Raw genomic sequence first — 17872 nt, 5'->3', positions numbered from 1 at the left:
GTAAAATGACATTGGAAAATATTGCTTGGCAGCGTCCACTGAAATCCTAAGTGGTAGTTGGAGCAGAGCTTTTTTTTTTTTTAACTTCAGGTTCTGTTAACTTTTCCTTCATTTGTATATTTTTTATGTTTTACTTTTGACTATAGTACTTGAAAATGTGTCCTTTATACCATAAATATTTCATGTAAGTAACAAAATACATTAAACTAGTACTCATGCTAGGTGGTAACATTGATGTGAACACAATCCAAACACAACAGAACATTTTTAGCTTGACCAAAGAGTGCCAAAACAGTTTGAGCTTGTTTTTTCTTTTGTATCATGTGATATTTTCTTAATTATTATATTCCCTCATACAGACACCAATATTAAGTGCTTTTTACATCAGATTAAGGCAATGAGTTGAACAATGTTATACAAAACCTAATGATAATCTCCCCAGTTATTTTGCACACAGGTAAACAATGTTGTTTTCATATGCCAGATTAAAAAATAAACAATACAACAAATGCTCAAGTGTTTTCCAAYGAATGCATCTTTTCTTTTTGCTCCTTGGTTTCCTCGAACACCAAGAGGCACTTAAACAGACCTACCAAGAACTTATTGACTCTTACAAAAAAAATGTGCTAATGGCTACGACAGGAGATTTTTCTTTGAATAGTGTTCAGTTCATGGAAATAAGGAAAATACTGAATACATTAGTATACACTAATTGCTACTGTTATTAGAATTTAAACAAAGAATAAAATCTGCATGCAGTGCCACATTGCAGCTTGACTACTTAGAGGCAACAAACAGACGTTTGTTTTTGYTTATATGTTAGTTGATTGTAAATTTAGGTTCACATTGTTCTTTGTAAAGAGCTGCTGTCTTTTTTTAGCATTTGTGATTGGTATGAAAACAACCTTGTTGAGGTGCATATTAAGCAGTAATAGGTCAGGATCATTGAAGCCTATTGTTTGCTAATCTGTCTGCATCTAAATAGTCAATCAGCAAGTTTTGTTTTAAAGGAGACACGATGATTTTAAATCCTTTTCACATTTAAATAATTCATTTAGGGTGTATATAAAGTGGAACTGCAATGCTTTGGTCTGAATTCCTCCTTATTGTAACTCCACAAGCCCCGCCCCTTTTCTGGGGTGTGTCTCAGATCAACTCATATCTTTAAATCCTAATGAGGTGCTTCACAGTTGTAGTCGTCTCCTTTGACAGCTTTTCCACAATAAATGCAGTTTTCCTGATATTTTCTCTCCATAGTTTTAGTATTTGATTTCTCACTTAAAAAATACATCTGTTGTGGAAAATATGCATGTAAGTGTGGACAGGGCTTTAATTATTTAAACCGCTTCATTTTCCTCACATTAACACTCCTGCCATTCATCTTTCTTTCCGGTCTTTAATTTGTTTCTTCCTCCTCGTGAAAGACCCTCTCATTGTTCTCCTCGAGGCATGCCTGCTCAGTTTAAACCCCCCCCCCCACCAGCCCCTCATGTCTCTCTGACTCTATTAGTCATGCAGCACATTGTTTCCTCGCCTCCTCTCAGTCTACCTGCACTTCTGTGTTTTTCTTTTTTTTTTTCCTGCCGTCTCTTCATCCTTGCTCACCTTCCATCTTATAGCCATTCGTGCCTCTGGCTCCTCTGTAAATTTCCACTTTTCCTTTTCTTTGTCTCATTCCTCCTTTCTTTCCTCTCAGCCTTGTCTGCCCTTGAGGCAACCTGAGTACGACAATGTTATCAGTCACAGCTCCTCCTCGCCATCTTTTCACTCCTCGTCTTTTTTGTCTTTCTGTCGCCTTGCTGACTCTGCTGCTGACCTCCACGTCTCCTTCCCTCTCCTGCTCGTACTTTTTTTTTCTTTTTTTGGTCACTGCGCCCTCACGTGTGCACACGCACTCTGCCCACATCCGATGCACCACACATGATTCTGTTGTATTCCCCTCTGTGCCCAGACCGTCTCAGAGATGCAATTCTTCCTCACTTTCCCCTTCATTTATSTACTTCCTCGCCCCATCTCTCCTCCCCATCTGCTTTATCACTTGATTATCCCATACAGTCATTTTTCTCCCTTACCTCTCCCTTGCTCMTGCAGACATTTTTCCCCTTTTCATCATACTGTTCTGCATCTCTTCTGCCCCCCACCCCTCCTTCCCATATTGCTCTAAGATCTCATTTGCAGCCGTAGAGTGCAGCATCGAAGCTTTCTGACGCTCGTGCACAAAAAGTTGGATGTAACGGATCCCTTCACTTGCTCATCGATYTGACCCAGAAAGATGGATGGCAACCTGTCCAATTCATTTTCACTCRCCTCCTTGATCTTTGCCTCTCCTTCCTGTTTCTCCCTCCACATCGGCTCCTAAATCTTCTTTTTAGGAATGAAGCTAATTGAAAGCTAATTGTTCAGAGGGTCACTAAATCAGGTGAAATATTTAGCGTTTCTCTTCTCAAGGATGAGATTCGATGTTCTGCCTTTAACATCAGGATGGCTGCAGCAGCTTATCAATCTTAGCAAACATGAGAATGGCTACAACTCGCTCAATTTTAAATAAATTGAGCTAAAATCTGATATTCTGGTAGCTGACAGTCATCCTCAACAAATATTCTGAGCTCTAATAGATGGCAGGAAGTCTTTGTTTCAAACTTTCATGTATTCTTTAAAGGAATGTTAGTTGAACTTGCTCACATCAAGCTTAAAAACACCCTGCTTTTAGGTATCATTAAACTTTTTTTTCTGTCTGCGCGCTCCACCACAATTAGATTGCACAAAAATTAGCTCCAACACATCACTGCTTCAATACTAACACAAATCTCACATTATCTATTTCAGCTTGAAACAGCATTGTTAGTTAAAAATCCTTATTCCGACTTTTTTCTTTTAATCTACATTGCTCTCGGTTCTTCTCTAAAACTTTTTAATTCAGATTTCTATCTCCCCTCCTTCCCCCTGCCTTATCTTTCCCTGCCTCTTCCCTCTGTTCATTGTGCTGCAGTGCTAGAACTTCCCCTCGTTTCAAATCAATAAAATCTCATCTTACACACTGTACTGGTGCGGCAGGACTGCGCATGCATCTGCACGTGCGCACCCTCATGTAGTTCTCCTGCTACTACGGCGTCTGTGTTTCATCTGCACGTTTCAACCAACTGCGCTGCTCGTCTTATGTACATTKGTGGGAACCTTTTTGGACGATTTGTACTTTTTAAATTTTTTTAATTTTTTTGTTTCTCCTCATAGGCTTCATCTACTCCACAGATTAGCTGCTGCTTTTGGACTTATTAAAACATTAATATTATTATTATTATTAAACATACGAAGATGGTAAAAGAAAAACAGAATATTGATTTAGTGTCAAATCACAAACAATAAGAGATGTATTGAACAAAAACCCAGATTGTAGATAAAAAAGAGGTGGTTTTTTTTAGGCACCTGTGCTCTGTGTTGGTGGTTTGGGCTTCTTGGCATGTTTACTGTAGCTGCAGCTCCTTTCTTCTATTTTGAGAAACCTCTTGCTCCCCTACCCTGCATGAACCTTTTACCCTCCAGAGAGCAGGAAGCAGGCGGGTGGAGGGAGCGGAGAGGCTGCATGAAGTGAGAACATGAGCTAAAAGCATTGGTGTGGGGAGGGTTAAGAAACTACCCCCCCCCCCCCTTCTTTAGTGTTGGAGCAAAACTTTGTGAGACCTGACACTAACTCCATATCCTGAAAGGTTTAAGCATCAAACAGATTCTTTGGAGGGAACAGCTTTTTGTCAGGCCAGCTGAAAGTGCAGCTGCTAATGGTCTGATGAATATCCAGTTAAGTGTTTTTTTTCTTCCAGGATACTTTTAAACACATTCCAAACTGGAGCAATTAAGATGGCTTCATGTGTGACTTAAAAGCACTTATGTGTCTGAAAGTTTCATTATTTTTCACACTGAAGACCTAATGGCCCTGAAGGTTTCAGTTGCCTGCGTGTCTCAGGTTCAATATAAACGTCAGGCCCTCAAAAATGCAAGGCACGATTAACGACAGGTAATAAACTGCATGTGCGTGCCAGTGTATAAATCTGCATATAAAGCCATAGATCTGCATACGGCCCMTGTGTGTTTGTGCATCCACTCGGGCGCCCGCAAATGCCATTAGCTCATAATCGACTTAAATCGACTTAAAGGAATGTTGCAGTGTTTATAAACAAGGGGATTTGTATTAGCTCCTGAAAGCCACTTATCACGAGCGCGGTAATCCACGGATCTTATTGGGCTGTGAGTTGGAGCGCGGTGGGGCTTCAAGAATTAACTGACGCCCAAATATCACCACATCCTGAATGATGCTGGACTGCAAGTTTGTAGAAAAAAAAGTTTTGATGCACTCAAGCTTAGCTGCATTGTTACTTATTTGTTTTTGTCTCAAATCAAATATCAGGGCCTCTTTGTCTCACATCTTGTTTTTTCTATCCTCTTGAGATCTTTGCATTGACTTCCACTCATTTTCAAGTCATTTCTTTATGATCCTTTACCCTAAATCTAACCACCTCATGATAAGACTGATAAAAACCAGATTTTTGTTCTACGCTTTGCTTCATACAAGGGTCGGGACTCTCTCTCTGTTGAAGTTTAAATSAATTGGATCTGATTTACCCAATCGCCAACGTTCGGCCATGACGTATGTAGTGCACCAGCTCAACCGTGACATATGCTAAGCTAAGAAGCTAACTGGAAATTACATTCTGTAAACAACCATTTCCTACTGGGAAGAGAGAAAACCGAGCTGAATGAGATGGATGTTGCAGGCTTTGTGAGACACGTTTAATTTAATTTGGAAGTCTTGTCAACACAGACTGGTGTCGTTCATTTCCTCCGCTGCCTTTGCTAAACTACAGTCAGACTAAAACARCGTCATCGTTCACAACTCCTCCTCCTGTTCACTGATAGGCCTGGTTGAAATTGTTTCAGAGAAATCCATGTCTGAGGGGAAAAATCCCAGACTGAGCAGAGAAGTGAGATAAGAATCGAGTGGAACTGTGTAGGAATGCAGTGACCAGTCTGCCCCATGAAGTACCTGACCCTAAAACTAAACTAAATTCAATTCATACCTTGGTCCTAACCCTAACCCCGCACCCAAAAATAGCATCTGTACTCATAGGGACCAGGCTTTGGGAGCTTTGGGTCCCCACAAGGCTGTGTTTTTCTGGAAAATGGTCCCCACGATGTTAGCACAATGCGTGTCCCCACACACACTCGTACACASAGTCCCTTTCAATCACTCCAAGTCTTTCCAGAAAGTGCTCTCACTCATAATTCTAGGCCCTCGATATAAGGTGAGCATACTGAAACGACCACGAGCATACCAAAACAGTCTTCCCACACACTCAWAATTATAGAGAGGCCGACACATAGACACACATACGTATACACACACTCACACACATTTTCTCTCCAGGCAAGAAACAAAAGAACGCCCACGTTGCCTCTTCTTGCAGCTGTCATGCGTACAGTAAGCCCACTCATCCTTTTGATACTATTGCTCTTCTGCCGTATTGTCCTCTTTAGTCAACCAGAATTACCACAAACGCCTAAAAAAAGGTTAAAAAAATACAAATTCAATGCAGGGATTTGAAGAGAGGGGTGGGATTAAAATGGTCAGGGAGTTCATAAGATGGAAGGAGTAAACAGCTGAGGAAGAGTGAGACAGGAAAAAAGTGAAGGGGGGATGAAGAGTCAGCAGGTATGAATGTGTGTCGTTAAAGGGATGGGCAGAGRAATATGTAAAGGCGATAAACAGGTGAAGGCCGTCATCCATCACTGTCGCAGAGAGAGAGGGATAGAGGAGGAAAAGAGTGCATTTGATTAGAAAAGAAGAGCTGCTTCAAATATGACTGAGGCGTCGCCTTCATGGTGGGACAAATGTGACTTCAACAAAGAGGAAGGTTTGAGGGGGAAAAGGTCACAAGTTTAAAAAGAGGGGCGGGGCTAAAAGGTTATTAGTGAAGGAAATGACAGAAACCTAGACCTAGAAAATGCATTCTCCTTTCTGCTCTTCACCTTTCTGCACTCGGATCCTCCTTTTTGACAAGCAAGGCCACATGTACACGTTTCCAGCAGACCGAAAATAGGTCACTGTTGACAGGAAGTGAAGCCCACTCCCCTGGGTGACAGTCCTCTGTTTTAACCCATTCATCATCCACACATTTGTAACCACTTTTGTTACTAACTGACAGGGACTAGACTTTTTAAAAAGCAACCACTATAATTTTAGTTTCCTTACATTTATACATGAAACGAGTGTAAGAGTTGGCTGGAGAGGCTCGACACAGTTTGAATTTCTTCACCACGTTGGAGCTTTTTTTTCACAGCAAACACTTATAATAATGTAAAATGCTTTTAACAGCAATTCAGTTCCAAATTCCTGCTGTTTAAAAACTACTTTGCTGTCAATGTTTTTGTTGTTTGTTCCATAAAGAGTACCAAACATCAAAGCATGAGGCTGAGCTTTGATATGTGGTGTAGGAAACAGTTTGGAGAGCAGCTATAGAAAAAAAAAACAAAAACTGTAATTTCATTAACAAGAAAAATAGGTCGCCTTGACTTTCTTCACAAATACATTTGTGTTTTTACAGTAATGTTCACCCCGTACAACTGTCCAACCTATTTCCAAACATCAGTTAAATTAAAGTCATCTGACAGAAAACAAACARCTGTTTCTTCAGAGCTGAGGGCAGAAACTACACATCTGTAACAGTCACCACTAAACTGTGAGAAGACCTTTGATTCATGCCTATGTTTTAACTATTACTACTTTTATTGTATTGCTTGTATTTTGTGTTTGGTAGAACTGAATTTTATTTATTTCATCAAGTGTACAATATATCACGTAAATATGCCAGATTTAGCCAAAAAAGTCCATTTTTATTTATAGTCAATTAACAATTAACATGCATAACAACATAAATGACCTATCGTTTATGATAGATTTCAGTGTATAACTAAACATAGTGTAGTGTCTTTTTGTAACAATGCTTCTTGGCAATAAATCTTATGGTGGGCATCTGATTGGCAGCTCCCGGAGATACCAGAAGTTCAAAACAAGAGTCAATGACAGCAAAATAAAGCTGTTGAGCAGAGATTTGGCAAATTTTTCATGTGTGCAACCCACATAATCAGCTCTACTGCTCATCCTACAAATGCATTTTCCTTACAAATGTGGCATCATTAAAAAGGGAAATGAACAGGCTTTTAAGGKTATAAAATTTATTGCCAAGAAGCATTGTTACAACAAAGAAATAATCAACCAAACGCAAATGTCCTTATGTTCTGKGCTGGTTTTAATGTAACATTGATCACTTTGCACCAACCATGGTGCCACTCCAATTATTCATGTATTGGACTGTTTCAGATATCTTGATTTTAATAAATATGGTTGTGTAAATGAGATTATCCATCCAAATTGTTGTGGTACAACCATTAAAAACATAATGATCCATCTAGTACAACAGGAACGTATAGCAATCCAGTACAAAGTTAAAATAAAGTTACTAAATGCTGTTGAAGAGATGCTCAAATAACAATGCTTTTAGTTTTGGGTCTCTTGCTGAAAAAGTGTTTTTTTTTCTCTGTTTTTGAGGAGTGCAAAGATCAGCATTTATCAGAGAAGGCACAATTTTGTAGTCATTTGTCAAGCGTGGACATCTTAAAAACACCAAGATGACAGAAGTGAGTCATTAAGTTCTCTACATATAGTTGTTTTTCACTCTGTGCTGGAATCTGCTGTCTCAACCTTATAGAAAAGTAAAACTGAACTTTACTGAACCCCTCAGCCAAAATGATTTTAAAAGAAGTGAAATGGAAAATAAAACTGGTGTCAACACTGTGCGCAACACAACTTTTTCTGAAATACTTCACTCAAATAATCCTCCCTAAAGTTTTGTGCTGTTCAAACATCCTTGGGTCTCTGTCCGTGTATAATGAGCAAGTCTCTGTTTTCAGTTGTAGTCTGTCTCAGTAAATCCATTCTGCTCAGAAAATTCATTATTGCTTTTATTCCTGGAACATTGTGCAGTCATGCTGGGAAAAGAAAAGTTTGGGTTTTTTAACCTCTGCAACTTTGAATCATCCTTCATWAAGACCAGAAAGACTTTGTTTATGGTGATTTTATTCAACTGAGTAAAATGTTTGCCTCTTTATATTAAAAATAAAAAATGAGGACAAGAGCATTTTATCTTTGRGTTTGTAGCGTTTCAGAGCGCTTTTTGGCTCCGGCGCCTTATCTAAAGTAAAGTTCTTAAACGTGACTATCATCTTTGAACGTGGCAACACTTAAAAGAAAAACGGCTTGTTTTCTGCTGCCTCTGTCTGTCGGGGAGTAAAATTGTTAAATTGGTCCAGGCTTTGAAGTCCGGCTCAGTATTTTTAAAAGGTTTGCGTAGATAAGCAGCTCAGGCTTTAATGAACTGGGAACACATTTTTTATTTTTTTACAAAGTGTGAAAAGTCACAGGAGTTGATAGTTACCTGAAATTCCTTTTTAAAGTTAGTTGTTTTGTTTTGTTATTGTCTGTACTCGCTTTCTTTGTGTTTGCATGAGGGGTTGAGCTGAAAAGCAGAAGGCAGAGTGACCCCCACCCTCCTTCTGCTCTGATTTATCACCGGCTGGGAATCTGTGAACCATGAAGCTACTGTACGAGGGGATGCTGCACGAGAAACTCAAGCAGTGAACCGCAGTAATAAGTGGCTCTTTTYTTCTCACGGCTTGAGCAGAAGCTTGTACACGAAGTCAGAACCTGTAACCAACTCCCATTTGTCTCGAATCATTTGGCAACTTTCATATCCTTTAAATTAGAATAAATAAAGAACACATCAGAAGATAATTTTCATTCAAATGGTGTCACCAGAAATGATGACAAACAAATTAACTGCGGCTGAACGAGACCTGAGATGGATTTCCTTTGTTGCGTTCTAATACACTACAGGCATTAATCAGTATAATTATAAACACTTTAAATTAAAACGGCTTAAAATCCCATCAATAACGGAGTTTCAGATGCTTCCCACCAAATAGGTCTCAAAAATTTATCATCCCCAGTTCCCAAGCTAAACTAAATTAGTTTTCCAGCAGTGTTGTTAATGTTATTAACACCTTTGTGAGGGGAGCAGCCAATATCCCACTCCTCCCAGAAACGCGGGGTTATAATTGTTTCCTTCCTTGGAAAGCTCGCACAGCTGAACAGTTTGGGGATCCCATTTTCTGGGAGGTAAATTGAATTGGCCGCTGCAGTGACACTGATTTTCTCTTCAACATGGTGGGATTCAGTCCTGATCAGTCTTTAAACTCGTTTAATTTTGTTGGGTTTTTTTCCTGCTGAATTGAGTCTGCTTTACGAAGTTTACCCTTGAAGTGTGCCAGTGCGAGTTTATTGTGCTTAATCAACATCACACACAAAACGTTTTGTGGGAAGCGTTCGCATTTTCTTTTGATGATTCAGATTTTTGTGAATCTTTGACCTACTGAGTCTAATTTATCAAGAAGAACTAATTAACAGCAACAAAATTGTTTTTCTCATTTCTGGTTAAATTGAAAACATATTTGATCTAACTGGGGGAAAATAAAATCTTATTACATTAAAATTTGGCCCAGGTTACAGTGTAATTAATATTCTCCAACTTAATGAACACAGTTCATACAAATATGAGCCTTGTTTGAAAAATGAGTCATGACAAGAAACTTTGTTGGTATAATTTTTCTGAAATGTTGGATATTTTGATTCCCAGAGGGAAATTGGTTTTTCACAGCACAYAAGTTCAAAATTACAAGCCTTAAAAATGAGGCATAAAAGGTCTAGAGCTGTTATCACTTTCAGGAAGCCATTTTGAAAAATAGAAACCATCAGCCTGTATGGCTGGGTAAAAAAAAAAAAGAAAATAAAAGATAGTATTGATTCATAGAGCATGACATAAATGTTCCCCATGACGTCAAACTCAATAGTCTTGTGCGTGATGAAACAGAGGAGTTCATTTTTGTCACTACAGCTTGCCATACATTTACATCCAGTTGACTTCCAGCGATAATGTTAGCTTACAAGTCATAAGGACCAAAACAAAAGAAACTAAAAGAGTCATTAACATTATCAGCCGGTTTTCTGTGGATTACAAAAATATTTTGGTAACACTTTCTTTTACGGTACCCTTATTACCTAATTACAAGGTAATAAAATGGTAATTAAATGTATTTACTACCTTATTACCATGTAATTATGTGATAATTAGGGCACAATTTTGCTATGTAATTGTCTGCAGTAATGTTGCACTTACCTGGTAATGTATTACAATTCACTATGTAACACCTAAATAAATAGTAGGTAATTTGGACAGTTTTAAAGTTATATTTTATTGCAATTAACCACTAACCCCAAAATTTAGTTRCATTCTTTTGGTTATAAATATAGTGCTGAGTCACTATTGAATAGTAATTTGATTGTAGTTACCCGATAAAGGTAGCTTTACTAACAGTAGTTTTCTTTTGTATCCTAATTACCATGCAATTACCTGGTAATAAGGTAGTACTTGCATTTAATTTCATTTTATTACCTTGTAATTACATGGTAATAAGGGTTCCGTAAAAGAAAGCGTTACTGATATTTGAGGCCATGGCAGCTTTTGTTTCAAAAGATTTATGTCCGTGCTCGGTCGTGGAAAACAAAGGCTTCAAGCAGTTCAGATGCTCGAACAAAACTGTTATGGTGCAAATAGGTTTGGGCTAAATCGTATTGTGTGCAATTAATCATCAGATAATTCAGTATCTGACAATTAATTTGATTAATGCTACTAGGCAGACTCACAGGAGGTTTCCCTGGTCAGTTCACTCAGTGCTCCTCTCTGCTTCAATTATGACGAACATTTAAAAAAAGTTCTGTAATTTGTTTATCATAACTCTGGTTTTACTTGACCTATCAACACAATTTAAAAATTGATGTATAGCCTGAAGTCTGTACTTTTGACACAATTTGGAACAGATTTTTACGGAGAGYAAATATTTCCCACTAGAGGGATTTAATGTGGTCATGTGAATAGGACATRCAGGCATCCAGGGACTCCAGGGGATTAATCATCATATTAATCGTTATCGACTAAATACCACAATTAACCGTGATTTTTTTTTTTTTGTCAATACCGCCCAACCATAGGTGCAACGTAAACACCTGACTAACTGTTATCACGGGATGTTATGTGTGAAAGACGACATGCTAACCATTGTTTGGTTGTTACCCCTTTAATCTTTACACTTTAAGAAACAATATCTTAATGACATTTACTGTGGTGCAATATGCAATGTTGTATTTACAAGTTTACCCTCAAAACCTGCCATTTATGGTGAAGAGAAAACAAAGTCAATTTGTTTTGCAACTCAATTGAGCCATTTTCATTATTTAACAGCTGGTCGAATCATTATTAATCACTTCAGAACCTTATGAATCCAAATCTAATCAATTTAGGGAGTTTGTCACGATACCAGCCAGTTACTGATGTATAAGTATGTCGACTGCCTAACCACACATCGTTTCTACTGGAAAAACCTTTTTTACAGACCTAAAGAGGGCTTGATTATGATGCATTGTCCTAATTTTATCCCCCTAAACGAACATTTTTTTATTGTCAGGCATCCCAGTYGCGGCTCCTGATCACTGACATTACACTGTAAGAGGTGCATTCCTAATTTAAACGTGTTTTTTTGCGAAACATCAGAAGCAGATTCTCCTCCATTCATCTACGGCGGTCTTACAGATGGATGCAGACAAGCAACTGAAATCACAGGGACAGCTGAGAAAATGGCAGACATAAGTGTTGAAAACAGCTTTGTCACACTGCTGCACCCTGAATTCCAGTTTTTTCTTTTATTTATTTATTTATTTGTTTGTTTATTGTTTTTTCTTCTTGCAGAGGAAGAATTTTTCATTGGTCAGTAGCTTTCACGTTTCAACCAGAGAGGCAGCTCGGTACCGGCCTGTTCTGTTTATTCCTCACTCCAGATGGCATTAGCATGGTTGTATCTGATTAAATTGCAGAGTGGTTTAAGATGGAGCCAATAAGAGCTTGTAATTAATAGCTGACAGTCTTGGTTATTGCCACATGCTCATCTCTTAATGAAGATGCCATATTTGGTGAAATGTGATAAGGGGGCTTAATCTGGAGATCTCTCTACATGGGAGCCTTTGTTTTTTATTTTCAAGTTTTAACCTTTGATTTTTATTGTAAAGTTCTCTCTTTACTGGTTGGTCTGCATTCCTGTCCTCACTTCTGGTCACAGACTCTGGGTAGTGACTGAAAGAGCGAGATCTCAAAGACAGGCGGTAGAAATTAGGTTTCTCTACATGRTAGCTGGACTCTGTGGGCACGCCCAACTGGGGCGAGACCCGAGGAAGAGCCAGGACACGCCAGAGAGATCATGTCTCCCAGCTGGCCTGAGAACGCCTTGGAGTCCTCCCAGAGGAGCTGGAGGAGCTGGATGTGGAGAGCCTGCTGCCCTGCAACCCGACTCCAGAACAAACCAAAGCTAATGGATGGATAACTTTTTATTTGATAAACCAGGAAACGTTAAAGAAGTCGGGTCKGTGAAATAAATCGAAGAGATAAAATGTATTTTTAGTGCAATACAAAAACTGTCAAAACAGACAAGTTCAGATTTATTGATGTTTCAAGTCAAACCTTACCCACAAATCTTTAAAGTGGAAACAAGTCTCTCCTGAGCCCAAATTGTATTAATCCATCAAGTAAAACTACATCTAAATGTACATCTATGTAACAAGTCGGTGCAGAGCTTTTCAAAACGGCCGTCAATTTCCCCTCATGCCACTATCGAGTGCTTTCTCCCAGTCATACATTACTGTGAGATCTGCAGGTTATTGCCGTTTGAACGTTCACCGCTTCAGGTTTCAAGTGGTTCTGCCGGCTGGGTGTGGACTGTTGGGATGTAAACCCACCTATAAGCATGATTGGTGGGCYGCTGCTTAAACCAGAACCATTTGAAACGGCTGTAAGGGTTGTAGCAGCTCAGGCAAACAGGTTGTATTTAGGTATTTATATGTAAATAACCAGGTTTTCTTTGGTGTAGTTTGACCTGAGTTGAAGTGTTTTTATTGCATTAACCTTCCTTATAATTCAAATTGAGAGCACAAATATTTAAAATGTGCTAACAGCTACTTCGCACAACTTCAGGCAACCAAARCTTTACTTTTTCCCTTCTTAGGAACATTAAAGTGTACACTTGAATCATTCAGTCTTTTTTTCTGTTTAATTAATTAACTCCAACTGACTGTAATACAGTCTCTGCATCCTGAGCTTAATGTCATGCAGAAACGTTATGAAACAAGCAGAATATTTTCAGTCATAGATGCATTTTAGACAATTGATTAAAAAACAATTGAGACACTTCAGAGTCATTCTTGCTTTCTTCATCAGTTTGATTCAAATTATGATTGACTTTGTGATTTCATTTCATGACATTGTTGCTTAAAATTCAGGGTTTTTTTTGTTTTGTTTTTTTTTTTAATTCAGTCGCAGCATTAATCACCTGAAGTGCAAACCATCTGGTGTGCAGATTTGAAGTGTCAATACACGTTGTGGTGAATTAATTTTAATTACAGCTCACCACCGTCAGGAGCAGGTGATCATATAATTACAACTGCAGCAAATTAAAGTTTGGAGTCAACTTCATTCTATGACTTTAGAGTTAAGTACAGTGTGGGCTGGTAGTGGCTGAGAGTTATTCCCAACACATCTTTTGAAAACAGATCACACAAGGTTTTGGATACAAGACGAACGGACGATATGCATCCCTTTAAAGTGCCTGTGAWATGCTTATCCATCAAATACAAAAAGTCAAAGAAAACTTGTTTATTTTTAAGAAACTTGAAATAATACAATTTTACCCTTTTTGTCTCACAACTGTCAGAAAGCAGCATTTAAAGTACCTCAGTGATACTTGAGTAAAAGTACAAGTATCTAACTATAAAATTACTTTAGTAAAAGTAAGTCTTTCCTATGAATAGAACTTGAGTAAAAGTCCTAAAGTGACTAACGTTTATTATACTTWAGTACCAATTAAATTAAATTCACATTATCCAGGAGGTGCAATTTATCAGGGTAGTTTATTTTTTGTTTTTAACAATAACAAGCCAAAGTATTTATACTTTACACCTGTAACAGGAAGTGACATCAAAGATAAATTCTTTAAGGGAACTTTGATTAAACAATATTGAGTTCTGACTTTTCATCTCTTTGATAGTGACTCAAAATATTCTAAAGAAACATCAGATTCTTCTCTACAGACTGTGMTGTTAGCTATTGTAGCAATGTTCTGTTTACATTCAGACATTCCCCTTTGACATCACTTCCTGTTTCTTYACGTGAATATCTCCACAACTGTTCATCTCAACAACGTGGAATTTCTTTTGTAATATCTTATCAATGTCATCTTTCCAAAAATGCGTTCGTATTTATTACATAAATGTTATGCCACAGGCACTTTAAGGAGTACTAGTTAATTTTTCAGGCTTAAGGACACGAGATGCTACGAGAAAAACTTGAATTAAAAATCATTAATTTCACTCGTACAAACTTAAATATAAACCACTTTTTTAAATTAATTATCCACATTTTTTATACAATTACAAACTTGCCTTCCACTCCTTTTTTTTTTTTACACACAAATTAATCTGTTTAATCAATAAATTCAGTCCTAGCTGTATCGTTTCCTGTCATGCAGTTTTTTTCACCTCATTCCATTATAACAGCTTTCACTGCAGCCTTGCCATATTTTTAGTGGGTGATTGTGTGTGTTCCTGTGTGCACCTGTAAATGTTKACATAGCCGAGGCAAGAAAAACAAGAAAATCGACAACAAACACAAGACTGTGAGAAAACACACAAACACCCCACATCTGAATATCATTTCCTGCCCGTTCAGAAACCCTGCAGTGCCAATTATACGGACCCTGATTGGCTGACACGACAGGATGCAGCTTGGCAGAGCGGCATGCGTGTTTACGTGCGTGCAGCTTGATGATTCAGCAGGGTTCCCGGCTTTCTGAGGAGGGAAATCCTGAGTACGAGAACAATTACCCAATCAGAACTCTGCTTCCATCACAGTAGGTCAACAGCAAACAACCCGAGCCTATGAATCACGGTAATGGATGTATTGATTAGGCACACAACACTTGTTCACAAATAGCTTATCGTTAATGTATTTTGTCACTTATCTTGTTTGTTTTCTGTAGTCTTTTCTATAACGTCATGTCTTCACCCTCTGTGGAACAAAGGGATGCAGTCAGACGACAGAACATGGGTGATAAGAGTTGGGAGTAACAAACATCCTTTGAGAAAACGGATTCCTGTGGCGTTATATCGAGAGCCTTGTAAGTGATTCCTCAGCTGAGGCTTGTTAGTATCTCTCGTGTTTGATCTGAAGCTTCTCTCAGCCATAATGAATCACAACTTGCTCTGTAACTTAACACAAAGAGCTGTTTTATCCCCCTCCTTGATGTGTGACATTAATAGAAACAAAACAATGCAGCTCTGCAACGGTCCTGCGGGGTTTCCCTCAAGTTTGTTGATTTCTGCATGTCATATGCAAATGCTCAGCAATGCTGATACAGACAGAATCACTGAGACTAAACTACAAGCTGCTTTCCTTCGTTAGTCATCAACCCACGCTGGATTCTGCACCGTGATTCACTTGAACATCTTCAGCCCACTACATCTGTTGACAATATTTAGAATGCAGACAAGCACGTGAGAGTTTACAGACGTATGTAGTACGAATCGAAGCTTCACGAGTTTAAATTAGAGTCTGAATAATCTACACACCAACTCCAGTGAAGCTTTAATGAGTTTTCTTCAACAGTGTTTTTCTCGTTTTCATCTTCATGTAAAGCTTAAACCGATGAGGAATAYGGTTGGATCATTAATACTGATTAGAACCAGGACTAACGCTGATTCTCCTGGAATCGTTGGTAACCCTTTCTTTTGCAGTCCGCTAATTACTATGCAGTTACCTAGTATTTACATGTATTTATTATTATTATTATATGTATTACTGCAATTAAATGTATTTACATATAATAGAGGTATTATTGTACAGTAATTTGATTGTAGTTGCCTAATAAAAATAGTTTTACTAACATAGTAGTTTACTGATAATGATTAATTGTAATAGGATCACTAAATTAGTTTATTTACATATGCACTTTATAATAAAATGGTAATTAGGAGACTGTAAAAAAAGTTGGCAGTTTTTTTGGCAAATAGTGGGTAATTAAGATACGATTGAACTGTAATTGTAATAGAATTACCCACTAAAATTTGTTTAATTACGTAGTATTTTTAATGTTCTTTCCAAGTAATTACATGGTAAATTGCTATAATTACCAAGAAATTGCATAGTAAAATGATATTACTTAAATGTAAATGCTAGGTAATTGCATGGTAATTAGGGGACTGTAAAAGAAAAAGGGTTACCAAATCATTTGGATTTTAAATTTTTGATTCCTAGTTTTGATACCCAGTCCACTGACTGGAAGAAGTCACTGAACACCAACAAAGAAACAGCATGTGTGTGTGGCTTACCTTTAATAAAATAAGATTATACTACTTTAAATGCTTTTTTGCTGGATATAAGATTGTAAAAYGTGGTTAGATGGATAATTTTTGCAGTGTACCCCTGTGAAAAGTAAATTCATAACATTTATATTCAAGTTTATAGGTTTAATATTTATATATTGGTTGAGAAAAGTCCTGTGAGGAATTCTTAGTCGTAAAAAGTTCATAGAAGTAAAAATCTTTAAAGTTAAGACTATTTCATCCAGAAAGAACTCACTATTTTCTTTGCAAGGTCACTCAGTTTGTTAATAAACATGTTCTGTTCATTTATTAGTGTTGGATTCAACAGAACTCCTGTTCAGGATGTTTAGAGTCTTGGAAACCCTTCTCTATCCATCCTGACTCCTCAGAGTTGAATTAGAACAGCCACTTTAAAGTGGGTGAATATTAAAGCAATCACTTGTTTTTCCTTACATATTGTTCAAATTTGATTTAGTTTTGACACTGAAAGGTTTTTTCTTGGGTAAAGAGCTAATTTTTTTAGTGACCATCATTGATTTATGGCAGCAATAAAACATCTGAGAAGGTAAATACGTTTTGTTGGCACAATTTTTAGAAATAAATGCCAGCAGTTCTCAAGTCTCCTAATTGTTATCGGATACGTAGCAAAAATTTTAATGAGTATCATCAACATGAAGCAGCTATCTCATCTTAATCTAATTTTGCTCGTGAAGTCAATGCTAGGTTCCTCGTGATCCTGCATTCCCCTTTAATTGTTCTGTTCCTTCCTGCTGTCTTTCATCCCTTACTTTCCCACTTGTCTTTTCCAGGGACATCCCCTGTGGCCTCTCTTCCATTTTCACATTTGGTTCTCTCCTCCCATATATCTCCTTCCCCTGAAATAAAAAAAAAAACCCTGCCCTCCGTCTGTCTCCAGTGGTTGCCTTGGTTACAGTTTGTTCTGCTCATCAGGCGCCTGCTGCGTTTAAACAGTCTGTCAACAGTTTAATTACTCATCCTTTCATTCCTCTTTCTCCTTAACGTCTGCACCACATGTTGGCGTGTTGCTTCTACCTGCTCCGGTGTGTTTCCATCATTTCAAACGTCTCTTTGTTTTTTTAAAGCTATCTCTGCTTGAACTCCCTGTTTGACCAACAGTCTAATTAAATATTCTCACTTCAGATCAGTTTCATTTTATCTGTTCGTCTAAATTATCTCTGGACTTTTGTATTCTTGTCCGTCATTCATTCTTAATTGTCTCTTTCCTCATATTTTGTCTCTACATCCTGTGTTTCGCCTCGTCTAAAACAG

At 37.9% G+C, this 17872-nt stretch overlaps 2 protein-coding genes across 4 annotated transcripts in view; one reads left to right on the top strand and one right to left on the bottom strand.

Annotated features, from left to right (window-relative positions):
• Nucleotides 1–17872, top strand: part of LOC106517946 (pyruvate carboxylase, mitochondrial) — a 382167-nt gene that overhangs the window by 242820 nt on the left and 121475 nt on the right. The window lies entirely within an intron of this gene.
• The window catches only part of LOC106517947 (leucine-rich repeat and fibronectin type-III domain-containing protein 4), a 55553-nt gene that overhangs the window by 29951 nt on the left and 7730 nt on the right, over nt 1–17872 (bottom strand). The window contains exon 1 of one of the 3 annotated variants that reach the window (XM_014009003.1): nt 14958–15692. The exons of the other annotated variants lie outside the window; for them this stretch is intronic. The gene's annotated coding sequence lies outside the window, so the exon portion shown is untranslated. Of the gene's footprint in view, nt 1–14957; nt 15693–17872 lie in introns of those variants that run through there. 3 annotated transcript variants of the gene reach the window in all.

Source organism: Austrofundulus limnaeus, unplaced genomic scaffold (assembly GCF_001266775.1).
Source record: "Austrofundulus limnaeus strain Quisiro unplaced genomic scaffold, Austrofundulus_limnaeus-1.0 Scaffold54, whole genome shotgun sequence".
In the NCBI taxonomy this organism is placed as follows: Eukaryota; Metazoa; Chordata; class Actinopteri; order Cyprinodontiformes; family Rivulidae; genus Austrofundulus; species Austrofundulus limnaeus.
This window is presented reverse-complemented; position numbering and strand designations above follow the sequence as displayed.